Source organism: Taudactylus pleione, unplaced genomic scaffold (assembly GCF_031769625.1).
Source record: "Taudactylus pleione unplaced genomic scaffold, aTauple2 ptg000775l, whole genome shotgun sequence".
NCBI classification, from domain to species: domain Eukaryota; kingdom Metazoa; phylum Chordata; class Amphibia; order Anura; family Myobatrachidae; genus Taudactylus; species Taudactylus pleione.
The window spans coordinates 140001-150000 of NW_028285177.1; the positions used below are offsets into that span (position 1 = coordinate 140001).

Sequence of the window (10000 nt, forward strand, 5' to 3'; positions counted from 1 at the left end):
GCACCAGGTAGTCTCCCATCCAAGTACAAACCAGGCCCAACACTGCATAGCTTCCAAGATCAGACGAGATTGGGCATGTCCAGTGTGGTTTCGCTGTAGGTGCTCAAAAACATTAACTTTAGACCTCTTTTACTTCTTAACTCAAGTAAATTCAATGATAAGTTGAAAAAATTAAATGTAAAATGTAATAGAAAAGAATGTTATGGCTATATAAAATTACCTACAGCACCTGGGATTCCTGGTTGGTCTCCCATCCAAGTACTAACCAGGCCCAACACTGAATAGCTTCCAGGATCAGACAAGATTGGGCATGTCCAGTGTGGTTTGGCTGCAGGTGCTAGATAATATTAACTTTAGACCTCTTTTACTTCTTAACTCAAGTAAATTCATTGATAAGTTGAAAAAATGTAATGTAAAATGTAACAGAAAAGAATGTTATTGCTATATAAAATTACCTACAGCACCTGGTATTCCCAGTTGGTCTCCTGTCCAAGTACTAACCAGGCCCAACACCGCATAGCTTCCAAGATCAGACGAGATTGGGCAAGTCCAGTGTGGTTTGGCTGTAGGTGCTCAAAAGCATTAAATTTAGACCTCTATTACTTCTTAACTCAAGTAAATTCATTGATAAGTTGAAAAAATTAAATGTAAAATCTAATAGAAAAGAATGTTACCGCAGTATAAAATTACCTACAGCACCTGGTATTCCCAGGTGGTCTCCCATCCAAGTACAAACCAGGTCCAACACTGCATAGCTTCCAAGATCAGACGAGATTGGGCATGTCCAGTGTGGTTTGGCTGTAGGTGCTCAAAAGCATTAACTTTAGACCTCTATTACTTCTTAACTCAAGTAAATTCATTGATAAGTTGAAAAAATTAAATGTAAAATGTAATAGAAAAGACTATTATGGTAGTATAAAATTACCTACAGCACCTGGGATTCCTAGGTCGTCTCCCATCAAAGTACTAACCAGGCCCAACACTGCATAGCTTACAAGATCAGACGAGATTGGGCATGTCCAGTGTGGTTTGGCTGAAGTAGCTCAAAAACATTAACTTTAAACCTCTTTTACTTCTTTACTCAAGTAAATTCATTGATAAGTTGAAAAATTAAATGTAAAATGTAATAGAAAAGAATGTTAGGCTGCATAAAATTATCTACAGCACCTGGTATTCCCAGGTGGTCTCCCATCCAAGTACTAACCAGGCCCAACACTGCATAGCTTCCAAGATCAGACGAGATTGGACATGTCCAGTGTGGTTTGGCTGTAGGTGCTCAAAAAAATTAACTTTAGACCTCTATTACTTCTTAACTCAAGTAAATTCATTGATAAGTTGAAAAATGAAATGTAAAATGTAATAGAAAAGAATGTTATTACAGTATAAAATTACAAACAGCTCCTGGTATTCCCAGGTGGTCTCCCATCCAAGTACTAACCAGGCCCAACACTGCATAGCTTCCAAGATCAGACGAGATTGGGCATGTCCAGTGTGGTTTGGCTGTAGGTGCTAAAAAGCATAAACTTTAGACCTCTATTACTTCTTAACTCAAGTAAATTCATTGATAAGTTGAAAAAATTAAATGTAAAATGTAATAGAAAAGAATGTTATGGCTGTATAAAATTACCTACAGCACCTGGTATTCCCAGGTGGTCTCCCATCCAAGTACTAACCAGGCCCAACACTGCATAGCTTCCAAAATCAGACGAGATTGGGCATGTCCAGTGTGGTTTGGCTGTAGGTGCTCAAAAACATTAACTTTAGACCTCTTTTACTTCTTAAATCAAGTAAATTCATTGATAAGTTGAAAAAATTAAATGTAAATATAATAGAAAAGAATGTTTTGGCTCTCTAAAATTACATACAGCACCTGGTATTCCCAGGTGGTCTCCCATCCAAGTACTAACCAGGCCCAACACTACATAGCTTCCAAGATCAGACGAGATTGGGCATGTCCAGTGTGGTTTGGCTGTAGGTGCCCAAAACCATTAACTTTAGACCTCTATTACTTCTTAACTCAAGTAAATTCATTGATAAGTTGAAAAAATTAAATGTAAAATGTAATAGAAAAGAATGTTATGGCAGTATAAAATTACCTACAGCACCTGGTATTCCCAGGTGGTCTCCCATCCAAGTACTAACCAGACCCAACACTGCATAGCTTCCAAGATCAAACAAGATTGGGCATGTCCAGTGTGGTTTGGCTGTAGGTGCTCAAAAACATTAACTTTAGATCTCTTTTACTTCTTAACTCAAGTAAATTCAATGATAAGTTGAAAAAATTAAATGTAAAATGTAATAGAAAAGAATGTTTTGGCTGTATAAAATTTCCTACAGCAACTGGTATTCCCAGGTGGTCTCCCATCCAAGTACAAACCAGGCCCAACACAGCAAGGCTTACAAGATCAGACGAGATTGGGCATGTCCAGTGTGGTTTGGCTGTAGGTGCTCAAAAACATTAACTTTAGACCTCTTTTTCTTCTTAACTCAAGTAAATTCAATGATTAGTTGTAAAATGAAATGTAAAATATAATAAAAAAGAATGTTATGGCAGTATAAAATTACCTACAGCTCCTGCTATTCCCAGGTGGTCTCCCATCTAAGTACTAACCAGGCCCAACACTGCATAGCTTCCAAGATCAGATGAGATTGGGCAAGACCAGTGTGGTTTGGCTGAAGGAGCTCAAAACATTAACTTTAGACCTCTTTTACTTCTTTACTCAAGTAAATTCTTTGATAAGTTGAAAAAATTAAATGTAAAATGTAATAGAAAAGAATGTTATGGCTGCATAAAATTACCTACAGGCCCTGGTATTCCCAGGTAGTCTCCCATCCAAGTACTAACCAGGCCCAACACTGCATAGCTTCCAAGATCAGACGAGATTGGGCATGTCCAGTGTGGTTTGGCTGTAGGTGCTCAAAATCATTAACTTTAGACCTCTATTACTTCTTAACTCAAGTAAATTCATTGATAAGTTCAAAAAATTAAATGTAAAATGTAATAGAAAAGAATGTTATGGCTGTATAAAATTACCTACAGCACCTGGTATTCTCAGGTGGTCTCCCATCCAAGTACTAACCAGGCCCAACACTGGTTAGCTTCCAAGATCAGACAAGATTGGGCATTACCAGTGTGGTTTGGCTGCAGGTGCTCAAAAACATTAACTTTAGACCTCTTTTACTTCTTAACTCAAGTAAATTCATTGATAAGTTGAAAAAATTAAATGTAAAATGTATTTGAAAAGAATGTTTTGGCTGTTTAAAATTACATACAGCACCTGGTATTCCAAGGTGGTCTCCCATCGAAGTACAAACCAGGCCCAACACTGCATAGCTTCCAAGATCAGACGAGATTGGGCATGACCAGTGTGGTTTGGCTGAAGGAGCTCAAAAACATTAACTTTAGACCTCTTTTACTTCTTTACTCAAGTAAATTCATTGATAAGTTGAAAAAATTAAATGTAAAATGTAATAGAAAAGACAATTATGGTAGTATAAAATTACCTACAGCACCTGGGATTCCTAGGTCGTCTCCCATCCAAGTACTAACCATGCCCAACACTGCATAGCTTACAAGATCAGACGAGATTGGGCATGTCCAGTGTGGTTTGGCTGAAGGAGCTCAAAAACATTAACTTTAGACCTCTTTTACTTCTTTACTCAAGTAAATTCATTGATAAGTTGAAAAATTAAATGTAAAATGTATTAGAAAAGAATGTTATGGCTGTATAAAATTACCTACAGCACCTGGTATTCCCAGGTGGACTCCCATCCAAGTACTAACCAGGCCCAACACTGCATAGCTTCCAAAATCAGACAAGATTGGGCATGTCCAGTGTGGTTTGGCTGTAGGTGCTCAAAAACATTAACTTTAGACCTCTTTTACTTCTTAAATCAAGTAAATTCATTGATAAGTTGAAAAAATTAAATGTAAATATAATAGAAAAGAATGTTTTGGCTGTCTAAAATTACATACAGCACCTGGTATTCCCAGGTGGTCTCCCATCCAAGTACTAACCAGGCCCAACACTACATAGCTTCCAAGATCAGACGAGATTGGGCATGTCCAGTGTGGTTTGGCTATAGGTGCCCAAAACCATTAACTTTAGACCTCTATTACTTCTTAACTCAAGTAAATTCATTGATAAGTTGAAAAAATTAAATGTAAAATGTAATAGAAAAGAATGTTATGGCAGTATAAAATTACCTACAGCACCTGGTATTCCCAGGTGGTCTCCCATCCAAGTCCTAACCAGACCCAACACTGCATAGCTTCCAAGATCAAACAAGATTGGGCATGTCCAGTGTGGTTTGGCTGTAAGTGCTCAAAAACATTAACTTTAGATCTCTTTTACTTCTTAACTCAAGTAAATTCAATGATAAGTTGAAAAAATTAAATGTAAAATGTAATAGAAAAGAATGTTTTGGCTGTATAAAATTTCCTACAGCAACTGGTATTCCCAGGTGGTCTCCCATCCAAGTACAAACCAGGCCCAACACAGCAAGGCTTACAAGATCAGACGAGATTGGGCATGTCCAGTGTGGTTTGGCTGTAGGTGCTCAAAAACATTAACTTTAGACCTCTTTTACTTCTTAACTCAAGTAAATTCAATGATTAGTTGTAAAATGAAATGTAAAATATAATAAAAAAGAATGTTATGGCAGTATAAAATTACCTACAGCTCCTGCTATTCCCAGGTGGTCTCCCATCTAAGTACTAACCAGGCCCAACACTGCATAGCTTCCAAGATCAGATGAGATTGGGCAAGACCAGTGTGGTTTGGCTGAAGGAGCTCAAAACATTAACTTTAGACCTCTTTTACTTCTTTACTCAAGTAAATTCTTTGATAAGTTGAAAAAATTAAATGTAAAATGTAACAGAAAAAAATGTTTTGGCTGTCTAAAATTACATACAGCACATGGTATTCCCGGGTGGTCTCCCATCCAAGTACAAACCAGGCCCAACACTGCATAGCTTCCAAGATCAGATGAGATTGGGCATGTCCAGTGTGGTTTGGCTGTAGGTGCTCAAAAGCATTAAATTTAGACCTCAATTACTTCTTAACTCAAGTAAATTCATTGATAAGTTGAAAAAATTAAATGTAAAATGTAATAGAAAAGAATGTAACGGCAGTATAAAATTACCTAGAGCACCTGCTATTCCCAGGTGGTCTCCCATCCAAGTACAAACCAGGTCCAACACTGCATAGCTTCCAAGATCAGACGAGATTGGGCATGTCCAGTGTGGTTTGGCTGTAGGTGCTCTAAAGCATTAACTTTAGACCTCTATTACTTCTTAACTCAAGTAAATTCATTGATAAGTTGAAAAAATTAAATGTAAAATGTAATAGGAAAGAATATTATGGTAGTATAAAATTACCTACAGCACCTGGGATTCCTAGGTCGTCTCCCATCCAAGTACTAACCAGGCCCAACACTGCATAGCTTCCAAGATCAAACGAGATTGGGCATGTCCAGTGTGGTTTGGCTGTAGGTGCTCAAAATCATTAACTTTAGACCTCTATTACTTCTTAACTCAAGTAAATTCATTGATAAGTTCAAAAAATTAAATGTAAAATGTAATAGAAAAGAATGTTATGGCTGTATAAAATTACCTACAGCACCTGGTATTCTCAGGTGGTCTCCCATCCAAGTACTTACCAGGCCCAACACTGGATAGCTTCCAAGATCAGACGAGATTGGGCATGTCCAGTGTGGTTTGGCTGCAGGTGCTCAAAAACATTAACTTTAGACCTCTTTTACTTCTTAACTCAAGTAAATTCATTGATAAGTTGAAAAAATTAAATGTAAAATGTAATAGAAAAGAATGTTATGGCAGTATAAAATTACCTACAGCACCTGGTATTCCCAAGTGGTCTCCCATCCAATTACTAACCAGGCCCCAACACTGCATAGTTTCCAAGATCAGACGAGATTGGGCATGTCCAGTGTGGTTTGGCTGTAGGTGCTCAAAAGCATTAAATTAATACCGCTATTACTTCTTAACTCAAGTAAATTCATTGATAAGTTGAAAAAATTAAATGGAAAATGTAATAGAAAAGAATGTTATGGCTATATAAAATTACCTACAGCACCTGGGACTCCTGGTTGGTCTCCCATCCAAGTACTAACCAGGCCCAACACTGAATAGCTTCCAGGATCAGACAAGATTGGGCATGTCCAGTGTGGTTTGGCTGCAGGTGCTCGATAATATTAACTTTAGACCTCTTTTACTTCTTAACTCAAGTAAATTCATTGATAAGTTGAAAAAATGTAATGTAAAATGTAACAGAAAAGAATGTTATTGCTATATAAAATTACCTACAGCACCTGGTATTCCCAGTTGGTCTCCTGTCCAAGTACTAACCAGGCCCAACACCGCATAGCTTCCAAGATCAGATGAGATTGGGCAAGTCCAGTGTGGTTTGGCTGTAGGTGCTCAAAATCATTAAATTTAGACCTCTATTACTTCTTAACTCAAGTAAATTCATTGATAAGTTGAAAAAATTAAATGTAAAATGTAATAGAAAAGAATGTTATGGCTGCAAAAATTACCTACAGCACCTGGTATTCCCAGGTGGTTTCCCATCCAAGTACTAACCAGGCCCAACACTGCATAGCTTCCAAGATCAGACGAGATTGGGCATGTCCAGTGTGGTTTGGCTGTAGGTGCTCAAAAACATTAACTTTAGACCTCTTTTACTTCTTAACTCAAGTAAATTCAATGATTAGTTGTAAAATGAAATGTAAAATATGATAAAAAAGAATGTTATGGCAGTATAAAATTACCTACAGCTCCTGCTATTCCCAGGTGGTCTCCCATCTAAGTACTAACCTGGCCCAACACTGCATAGCTTCAAAGATCAGATGAGATTGGGCAAGTCCAGTGTGGTTTGGCTGAAGGAACTCAAAACATTAACTTTAGACCTCTTTTACTTCTTTATTCAAGTAAATTCTTTGATAAGTTGAAAAAATTAAATGTAAAATGTAATAGAAAAGAATGTTATGGCTGCATAAAATTACCTACAGGCCCTGGTATTCCCTGGTATTCCCAGGTAGTCTCCCATCCAAGTACTAACCAGGCCCAACACTGCATAGCTTCCAAGATCAGATGAGATTGGGCATGTCCAGTGTGGTTTGGCTGTAGGTGCTCAAAAGCATTAAATTTAGACCTCTATTACTTCTTAACTCAAGTAAATTCATTGATAAGTTGAAAAAATTAAATGTAAAATGTAATAGAAAAGAATGTAACGGCAGTATAAAATTACCTAGAGCACCTGCTATTCCCAGGTGGTCTCCCATCCAAGTACAAACCAGGTCCAACACTGCATAGCTTCCAAGATCAGACGAGATTGGGCATGTCCAGTGTGGTTTGGCTGTAGGTGCTCTAAAGCATTAACTTTAGACCTCTATTACTTCTTAACTCAAGTAAATTCATTGATAAGTTGAAAAAATTAAATGTAAAATGTAATAGGAAAGAATATTATGGTAGTATAAAATTACCTACAGCACCTGGGATTCCTAGGTCGTCTCCCATCCAAGTACTAACCAGGCCCAACACTGCATAGCTTCCAAGATCAAACGAGATTGGGCATGTCCAGTGTGGTTTGGCTGTAGGTGCTCAAAATCATTAACTTTAGACCTCTATTACTTCTTAACTCAAGTAAATTCATTGATAAGTTCAAAAAATTAAATGTAAAATGTAATAGAAAAGAATGTTATGGCTGTATAAAATTACCTACAGCACCTGGTATTCTCAGGTGGTCTCCCATCCAAGTACTTACCAGGCCCAACACTGGATAGCTTCCAAGATCAGACGAGATTGGGCATGTCCAGTGTGGTTTGGCTGCAGGTGCTCAAAAACATTAACTTTAGACCTCTTTTACTTCTTAACTCAAGTAAATTCATTGATAAGTTGAAAAAATTAAATGTAAAATGTAATAGAAAAGAATCTTATGGCAGTATAAAATTACCTACAGCACCTGGTATTCCCAAGTGGTCTCCCATCCAATTACTAACCAGGCCCCAACACTGCATAGTTTCCAAGATCAGACGAGATTGGGCATGTCCAGTGTGGTTTGGCTGTAGGTGCTCAAAAGCATTAAATTTAGACCTCTATTACTTCTTAACTCAAGTAAATTCATTGATAAGTTGAAAAAATTAAATGTAAAATCTAATAGAAAAGAATGTTACGGCAGTATAAAATTACCTACAGCACCTGGTATTCCCAGGTGGTCTCCCATCCAAGTACAAACCAGGTCCAACACTGCATAGCTTCCAAGATCAGACGAGATTGGGCATGTCCAGTGTGGTTTGGCTGTAGGTGCTCAAAAGCATTAACTTTAGACCTCTATTACTTCTTAACTCAAGTAAATTCATTGATAAGTTGAAAAAATTAAATGTAAAATGTAATAGAAAAGACTATTATGGTAGTATAAAATTACCTACAGCACCTGGGATTCCTAGGTCATCTCCCATCCAAGTACTAACCAGGCCCAGCACTGCATAGCTTACAAGATCAGACGAGATTGGGCATGTCCAGTGTGGTTTGGCTGAAGGAGCTCAAAAACATTAACTTTAGACCTCTTTTACTTCTTTACTCAAGTAAATTCATTGATAAGTTGAAAAATTAAATGTAAAATGTAATAGAAAAGAATGTTAGGCTGCATAATATTATCTACAGCACCTGGTATTCCCAGGTGGTCTCCCATCCAAGTACTAACCAGGCCCAACACTGCATAGCTTCCAAGATCAGACGAGATTGGGCATGTCCAGTGTGGTTTGGCTGTAGGTGCTCAAAAAAATTAACTTTAGACCTCTATTACTTCTTAACTCAAGTAAATTCATTGATAAGTTGAAAAAATTAAATGTAAAATGTAATAGAAAAGAATGTTATGGCTGTATAAAATTACCTACAGCACCTGGTATTCCCAGGTGGTCTCCCATCCAAGTACTAACCAGGCCCAACACTGCATAGCTTCCAAAATCAGATGAGATTGGGCATGTCCAGTGTGGTTTGGCTGTAGGTGCTCAAAAACATTAACTTTAGACCTCTTTTACTTCTTAAATCAAGTAAATTCATTGATAAGTTGAAAAAATTAAATGTAAATATAATAGAAAAGAATGTTTTGGCTGTCTAAAATTACATACAGCACCTGGTATTCCCAGGTGGTCTCCCATCCAAGCACTAACCAGGCCCAACACTACATAGCTTCCAAGATCAGACGAGATTGGGCATGTCCAGTGTGGTTTGGCTGTAGGTGCCCAAAACCATTAACTTTAGACCTCTATTACTTCTTAACTCAAGTAAATTCATTGATAAGTTGAAAAAATTAAATGTAAAATGTAATAGAAAAGAATGTTATGGCAGTATACAATTACCTACAGCACCTGGTATTCCCAGGTGGTCTCCCATCCAAGTACTAACCGGACCCAACACTGCATAGCTTCCAAGATCAAACAAGATTGGGCATGTCCAGTGTGGTTTGGCTGTAGGTGCTCAAAAACATTAACTTTAGATCTCTATTACTTCTTAACTCAAGTAAATTCAATGATAAGTTGAAAAAATTAAATGTAAAATGTAATAGAAAAGAATGTTTTGGCTGTATAAAATTTCCTACAGCAACTGGTATTCCCAGGTGGTCTCCCATCCAAGTACAAACCAGGCCCAACACAGCAAGGCTTACAAGATCAGACGAGATTGGGCATGTCCAGTGTGGTTTGGCTGTAGGTGCTCAAAAACATTAACTTTAGACCTCTTTTACTTCTTAACTCAAGTAAATTCAATGATTAGTTGTAAAATGAAATGTAAAATATAATAAAAAAGAATGTTATGGCAGTATAAAATTACCTACAGCTCCTGCTATTCCCAGGTGGTCTCCCATCTAAGTACTAACCAGGCCCAACACTGCATAGCTTCCAAGATCAGATGAGATTGGGCAAGACCAGTGTGGTTTGGCTGAAGGAGCTCAAAACATTAACTTTAGACCTCTTTTACTTC

The 10000-nt window shown here is 37.5% G+C and overlaps 1 non-coding gene and 36 pseudogenes across 1 annotated transcript; all 37 read right to left on the reverse strand.

The window, feature by feature from the left end:
- Positions 1–217: 217 nt before the first annotated feature.
- LOC148475668 (5S ribosomal RNA) lies at positions 218–336 on the reverse strand (annotated as a pseudogene).
- A 116-nt stretch (positions 337–452) lies between these two features.
- Positions 453–571, reverse strand: LOC148475669 (5S ribosomal RNA; annotated as a pseudogene).
- A 116-nt stretch (positions 572–687) lies between these two features.
- On the reverse strand, positions 688–806 carry LOC148475670 (5S ribosomal RNA; annotated as a pseudogene).
- A 116-nt stretch (positions 807–922) lies between these two features.
- Positions 923–1041, reverse strand: LOC148475671 (5S ribosomal RNA; annotated as a pseudogene).
- A 114-nt stretch (positions 1042–1155) lies between these two features.
- LOC148475672 (5S ribosomal RNA) lies at positions 1156–1274 on the reverse strand (annotated as a pseudogene).
- Positions 1275–1389: 115 nt separating this feature from the next.
- LOC148475673 (5S ribosomal RNA) lies at positions 1390–1508 on the reverse strand (annotated as a pseudogene).
- Positions 1509–1624: 116 nt separating this feature from the next.
- LOC148475674 (5S ribosomal RNA) lies at positions 1625–1743 on the reverse strand (annotated as a pseudogene).
- A 115-nt stretch (positions 1744–1858) lies between these two features.
- On the reverse strand, positions 1859–1977 carry LOC148475675 (5S ribosomal RNA; annotated as a pseudogene).
- A 116-nt stretch (positions 1978–2093) lies between these two features.
- On the reverse strand, positions 2094–2212 carry LOC148475676 (5S ribosomal RNA; annotated as a pseudogene).
- A 350-nt stretch (positions 2213–2562) lies between these two features.
- On the reverse strand, positions 2563–2681 carry LOC148475677 (5S ribosomal RNA; annotated as a pseudogene).
- Positions 2682–2796: 115 nt separating this feature from the next.
- LOC148475678 (5S ribosomal RNA) lies at positions 2797–2915 on the reverse strand (annotated as a pseudogene).
- Positions 2916–3031: 116 nt separating this feature from the next.
- On the reverse strand, positions 3032–3150 carry LOC148475679 (5S ribosomal RNA; annotated as a pseudogene).
- A 116-nt stretch (positions 3151–3266) lies between these two features.
- LOC148475680 (5S ribosomal RNA) lies at positions 3267–3385 on the reverse strand (annotated as a pseudogene).
- A 350-nt stretch (positions 3386–3735) lies between these two features.
- On the reverse strand, positions 3736–3854 carry LOC148475681 (5S ribosomal RNA; annotated as a pseudogene).
- A 115-nt stretch (positions 3855–3969) lies between these two features.
- Positions 3970–4088, reverse strand: LOC148475682 (5S ribosomal RNA; annotated as a pseudogene).
- A 116-nt stretch (positions 4089–4204) lies between these two features.
- On the reverse strand, positions 4205–4323 carry LOC148475683 (5S ribosomal RNA; annotated as a pseudogene).
- Positions 4324–4673: 350 nt separating this feature from the next.
- LOC148475684 (5S ribosomal RNA) lies at positions 4674–4792 on the reverse strand (annotated as a pseudogene).
- A 115-nt stretch (positions 4793–4907) lies between these two features.
- Positions 4908–5026, reverse strand: LOC148475685 (5S ribosomal RNA; annotated as a pseudogene).
- Positions 5027–5142: 116 nt separating this feature from the next.
- LOC148475686 (5S ribosomal RNA) lies at positions 5143–5261 on the reverse strand (annotated as a pseudogene).
- Positions 5262–5377: 116 nt separating this feature from the next.
- On the reverse strand, positions 5378–5496 carry LOC148475687 (5S ribosomal RNA; annotated as a pseudogene).
- A 116-nt stretch (positions 5497–5612) lies between these two features.
- On the reverse strand, positions 5613–5731 carry LOC148475688 (5S ribosomal RNA; annotated as a pseudogene).
- Positions 5732–5847: 116 nt separating this feature from the next.
- LOC148475689 (5S ribosomal RNA) lies at positions 5848–5967 on the reverse strand (annotated as a pseudogene).
- Positions 5968–6083: 116 nt separating this feature from the next.
- On the reverse strand, positions 6084–6202 carry LOC148475690 (5S ribosomal RNA; annotated as a pseudogene).
- A 116-nt stretch (positions 6203–6318) lies between these two features.
- LOC148475691 (5S ribosomal RNA) lies at positions 6319–6437 on the reverse strand (annotated as a pseudogene).
- Positions 6438–6552: 115 nt separating this feature from the next.
- On the reverse strand, positions 6553–6671 carry LOC148475692 (5S ribosomal RNA). The gene has a single exon (XR_015872762.1). It is a non-coding gene; the product is annotated as a 5S ribosomal RNA (ribosomal RNA).
- Positions 6672–6786: 115 nt separating this feature from the next.
- Positions 6787–6905, reverse strand: LOC148475693 (5S ribosomal RNA; annotated as a pseudogene).
- Positions 6906–7265: 360 nt separating this feature from the next.
- LOC148475694 (5S ribosomal RNA) lies at positions 7266–7384 on the reverse strand (annotated as a pseudogene).
- Positions 7385–7500: 116 nt separating this feature from the next.
- LOC148475695 (5S ribosomal RNA) lies at positions 7501–7619 on the reverse strand (annotated as a pseudogene).
- Positions 7620–7735: 116 nt separating this feature from the next.
- LOC148475696 (5S ribosomal RNA) lies at positions 7736–7854 on the reverse strand (annotated as a pseudogene).
- Positions 7855–7970: 116 nt separating this feature from the next.
- LOC148475697 (5S ribosomal RNA) lies at positions 7971–8090 on the reverse strand (annotated as a pseudogene).
- A 116-nt stretch (positions 8091–8206) lies between these two features.
- LOC148475698 (5S ribosomal RNA) lies at positions 8207–8325 on the reverse strand (annotated as a pseudogene).
- Positions 8326–8441: 116 nt separating this feature from the next.
- LOC148475699 (5S ribosomal RNA) lies at positions 8442–8560 on the reverse strand (annotated as a pseudogene).
- Positions 8561–8674: 114 nt separating this feature from the next.
- On the reverse strand, positions 8675–8793 carry LOC148475700 (5S ribosomal RNA; annotated as a pseudogene).
- A 116-nt stretch (positions 8794–8909) lies between these two features.
- Positions 8910–9028, reverse strand: LOC148475701 (5S ribosomal RNA; annotated as a pseudogene).
- A 115-nt stretch (positions 9029–9143) lies between these two features.
- On the reverse strand, positions 9144–9262 carry LOC148475702 (5S ribosomal RNA; annotated as a pseudogene).
- A 116-nt stretch (positions 9263–9378) lies between these two features.
- On the reverse strand, positions 9379–9497 carry LOC148475703 (5S ribosomal RNA; annotated as a pseudogene).
- Positions 9498–9847: 350 nt separating this feature from the next.
- On the reverse strand, positions 9848–9966 carry LOC148475704 (5S ribosomal RNA; annotated as a pseudogene).
- Positions 9967–10000: the final 34 nt, after the last annotated feature.